The sequence below is a fragment of the Tasmannia lanceolata genome, unplaced genomic scaffold (assembly GCF_043159265.1).
Source record: "Tasmannia lanceolata isolate RefF3 unplaced genomic scaffold, GAP_Taslan_0.1 ptg000016l, whole genome shotgun sequence".
NCBI lineage: Eukaryota > Viridiplantae > Streptophyta > Magnoliopsida > Canellales > Winteraceae > Tasmannia > Tasmannia lanceolata.
Window position 1 is genome coordinate 8536076 of NW_027518693.1, and position 5197 is coordinate 8541272.

Below are 5197 nucleotides of genomic sequence, written 5' to 3' on the forward strand. Positions count from 1 at the left end.
TCTTAATCATATTGATATTGAGCAGATTCAGTTGATTGATTGCTGGAAGTTTGTAATTTAGTTACGGAATTGTACTTTGTATAACATTAATCATATGATAATACATTTTTTTGGGACTCAGTAGCTTCCCATAAGGCATTCACAAGGAACATTGGTAGCCATACATAACAGTTCAAGTGCTTTGGTTGGTTTGATGTTTGAACTATCTTTTTTTTATTGGTAAATGGGGTTAGGCAGACCCCAACCAGATACAACAAAAGAAAAAGAGAAATTACAGACGAGGACAAAGGACTCCCTAGGAGTCTTCTACAGGAAAATCAATAAGAGCTTTGGGAAGGTTATGAGAGGGAATATTGACTCCTTTAGAAGGGCAATCTCCTTTAGAAAGATGGTCTGCACACCTATTAGCCTCTCTCCAGACATGGGTGATCTTCCAATTTTCGAAACAAGAAAGCATTTGGTGAATGTTGTAAAGAGTCCGTTTCTTCCTCAAGGGCATTTGAAAACACATGCACTTGATAACATTGACTGCAAGAAGGGAGTCGGATTACAGTTCAACAAACATCAGATTTGCGGAACACAGGAAAATGAGTTGATGGGTGAACTGCACCAGAAGGATTTCAAGTCAAAACGAAAAACACCATTCAAGAACACGAGATTTATGTGATTTATCACATTTTGTGATTATGTCCACGGGTGAAGGCAGTGTACAAGAGCTTCTACTATATGCCAATGTTAGAAATAGAAAATACAATCTACAAGGAAGACCTCATGTCAAATCCCAACCCTATTCTTAGTACAATAATTTCCCCAAAACACAAAAATTATGTCATTTTCATGAAAATTTCCTTATTCTGTGTTATACGGGCAATTCCCTGACAGCACGTGTAGGGCCCATATTATAATTATAGGACCCCTAACCTACTTATTTTGGACTTTACGGGTCATTCCCTCGACCTCCCACTTAAGGGAAAAGTGGCCCTTCGGGCCCAGATTATAAATATAGGGCCCTGACTTCCTTATTTTGGACTTTAGGGGTGATTCCCTCGATCTCCCACTTAAGGGAGAAGTGGCCGTCCGGGCCCATATTTTAATTACTGGGCCCCACTCAAATCAGCTCTATTAGTGCTCTTATCACTTAAGTTCAATAATTATAGTCATGGGAATATACAGGAGATATGATTTGAGATATAATTTTTTTTTTTTTCACAAAATGGTAACTTTATTAATTCCATAAAATGTTACAAATTGCGGGAGACAAGGAGTCACCCAACGCCAACACCCCATTTAGATATAAATCCACCCTGAGTCACTGAGATATAATTATAAGGGGATTGCTAGCGTCCATCGCAAAAGGGTTTTCGCAGCTAGTCTGTCGCACATCAGACCAGCCACCTCGTTAATGAAGACAACATCTTTTGTCTCCATTCACGAGGTGGCTGGTCTGACGTGCAACGGACCAGCCGCGAAAAGCCTTTTGCGATGGAGCTTAGCAAATCCCTAATTATAGACTACTAGTATTGGCACTACCATGTTTTGATAATTGCACAAACTCAGGTTGCTTTCTTTTTTAATTAGCTTCCGAGAACATGTTGGGATCTACAATAACATTTGATTTTGGATGGATGTCTGGAGAACCACTTTTTGCTAGCCAAACTCTTTCTCTATGCCATATTGGGTGGGATAAGAGATTCCGGTCTCAAAAAAAAAAAGCTAGCTAGCTATTCTTTCAAAAATTTACTCCCATGGTACCCGTATTTTGGTCATTTGATTGGAAGCCAATTTCTCACGTTCAGCCCCTACGAATTCTCTTTCTTATTTTGTGTACATGCGTCACATTTCTAAGGTCCTTGAATGTGGTCCATTGCCTATACATGACTTTTGACACGAACCAAAATTAGTAAAATACATTTACTCAGATGTTAGGATCATCCGCCTAAGATGATGGACCTCCTGGATCACATGGCTTCACCTGAGTATGGGAACCGGCTCTAGGGATCACGTGCCTCCCAAGCCCCACCAAATGCTCAAATCCAGCTCGTGTAATTTCTTTTCTCTTGATTGTTTTGAGTTTGTTTTCAAGGGTAACATATGACCCTGGTTGTTCGGCCCTCTTCCTCTGACATTGTTCTAAGGATTAGACAGTAGTCTTGTTCTTGTTCTTGTTTGATCTTTTTTTATTTAATATACTGATAGGGGTTCACCTAGCCCCAGCTTATACCCATCGATAAAAAAGGATCATCTGCCTCATGTGATTTTCAAATCATTCGATGGACGATCCAAATTAACCATAAATGGAACCCACTAAGCAATGGGTTGCAAGACCTAAATGTTGAAGCACATGCTGGCAAAGGGGGTCTTAGGCATGATCGTGGCCGTTGATTGTGTAGATCGTCATGAAGCTACCATATGCTCCTAGTTAGATGTGAGAAAACATCTCCTTATTAAGATATAAAATCAATGATTTAACATCATGCCGATATCCAAAATGAAGCCCAGCACATCGAAGGGCTAGGATTCCATAGGATGATCCTAACCCTCCTATCGATAGAAGTTTCCATAATGTGCAGTCCTCTCTAGAAGTTTCCAAGGTTTAAAACTAACCGATGAGAGTACCTTGTCATCTTTGGGGGTAGTCATTCGAATGGAAGCCACTCCCACCCATGGAGGTTTTCACAGTTGATGGATGAGATTCATGATATAGTGGGCATCGATTTATTTCATATCATCATGTTATAAGGTCGGCAAATGGTTAGGCGGATGCTTTGGCTTGTGCAAGGGGGAGTCAGGACCAATTAGGAGACTTTTGACTTCCTTCCCCTTCACGATGTAATGGTTTAATTGCTGATGTTTCTTTGCCTTCTTTCTGTTATTTTCTTCCTCCATCTGAACATCTCGGTCTTGTTTTATGTTTTTCTTTATTAACATGTCTTGTTGTATGTTTTTCTTTATTAATATAATTTCTTGAACATTCAATTAAAAAAATGTGGAGTACCTTACAGATCGGAGGTTGGGGGAATGCTACCTCAGGTTGGGCTAGGGCTTAACGCAGCCCGAGTTGGACCCGTAGTTTATAAGCAGTGCACTGTGAATATATAAAAATAATAATCAAAGAACGATAAAAACAGTTTTATTTATTTCCTCTTATTACAGTGAGAAAAAGAGGGTTAAAAGTGCAAGGTTTCAAGTATAACAGCAACAGAAGAAGTCGGTTGGACCACCAGATCCAAGACATTCACCTCCTTTTGGGAAACCTCGGATTTTGCAGGTCATGCCACAGTTTTCGATTTGTGAGCAATCTCCTTCACAGCTAAAAGGATGGCAATCTCCTTCACAGTCTTCCCCTGCAACAACAACAACATATCATATTGTTAAATTTTGGAAAGAAGATTTCACTAATCTTGAATACTTTACAAAGAGCCCAATGAGTTATTATATAGAACACTCAAAGGGTTAAAAATAGTAAGAGATAAGCATAACCAAGGCAAGAGATAAATATAAAATTCCTACCTACTAAGATTGGCCTAATTGCTAATTTAATTAAGCTACCTAATCTAGCTAGCTTTCCCATTCAACCCACTTGCCTAATCCCATTCAACTCACTTGCCTAATCTACACCGAGATAATCCAACGGTCTGATCTGACAAATCTTAACACGCCCCCTCAAACGTATATTGATTGCTTACAATAAAATTTTCCAAATTGATTACAATAAAATGTCCCCAACACACTTAGCGGTGCAATGCACAACATGCTGATGAAAAGGTCTTGATTGATGCTTCTTGCCAAATGTACGCCAAAGCCGGTTGCTGAAAGGAAGCCACAATGGACTAGATGAGACTCAAGGCCTCTATGGACAAGTCTACATAAAATGGGTCACTATGAACCATACCAATGCCAAAATTGGCAAAATTCCTCTATGGGTAAGAAACCCTCTCAGGCACGCACTCCAAGGGTCCGAGAATACACCTCAATGGACTGAAGCACCTCAACTGAGTAGAGTAGCTACTATTTCAAACACGTACCCCAAGGGTCCGAGGCATATACCTCAATGGACTAGAGCACCTCAACTGAAATAGTTTGGAGAATGAAGAATTAGAAGAAAAAGAAGATAAAAAGGAACGGCAACTAAGCGGCTTAAGGAAACAATTATTGGCAAACATCAAAGTCATATGAAACCTTTTAAAAAGAAACGAGATAGTGTGTCCACAAAGAGGGGTGCAAAAATCAAATTGGGGGGAAAGATAGATAAGGACTTGTAGAAGGGATTTATGGATAAAAAGAAGATGATGCAAATCCAAGGGGTGCTGATATTAATGTTGGCATGTATTTGTTTTTTAAAGAACAGAAGCAAGAGGTGTGGTCATATAAAAGTTGGATATAGGCACTATCTTTTGCAAACCCAAGAGAAGGAAATGAGAGTACATCCACACAAGACAAAGGCAACAAACATGGTGGCTGTTGAATAATATTACTTAGCTTGCTTCCCTTGTATCTTCAAGGTCTCCAACCCATCAATTTTTCATTGATTAGAGAGCTTCATCCGTGTCTTGTCACATCCAAAATAAAAAAATCACAACCTTCCTCATCGAAGAAGAAACCAATATCACCCCCTTTGCAAAAAAATGGGATGACAGGAAACAGCACAGTTTTTTTTTTTTTTTGGCTGGGCAACGTCCTCGCATCAGTGGAAGGCTAACATGCTCGGCGTAGGTGCACAGTAAAAAGTAACAGCCACATGCCCACAACATCGATGGAGTGGGAGTAGGATGGGGACAAGCAAGAAAGAAGTAATAAGCAAAAGCCATATGAATAAGGCAAAGAGATAGGGTTTAGAGTTGCAGCGGTAGCAGTCCGGCGGACGGCCGGTCTAGCCGTCCGCAGGAGAGAGCGGTGCTTCTAAGGTTGCAATCAGCACAGGAATGGTTGCTCTGACACCATGTTAAATTTTGGAAAGAAGATTTCACTAATCTTGAATACTTTACAAAGAGCCCAATGAGTTATTATATAGAACACTCAAAGGGTTAAACATAGTAAGAGATAAGCATAACCAAGGCAAGAGATAAATATAAAATTCCTACCTACTAAGATTGGCTTAATTGCTAATTTAATTAAGCTACCTAATCTAGCTAGCTTTCCCATTCAACCCACTTGCCTAATCCCATTCAACCCACTTGCCTAATCTACACCAAGATAA

General features: G+C 39.8%; 1 long non-coding RNA gene across 1 annotated transcript; it reads right to left on the reverse strand.

Annotated features, from left to right (window-relative positions):
• Nucleotides 1-3102: 3102 nt before the first annotated feature.
• On the reverse strand, nucleotides 3103-5197 carry LOC143848288 (uncharacterized). The gene is made up of 2 exons (XR_013235361.1): nucleotides 4476-5197; nucleotides 3103-3344 (listed from the first exon to the last, which is right to left on the reverse strand). It is a non-coding gene; the product is annotated as an uncharacterized LOC143848288 (long non-coding RNA).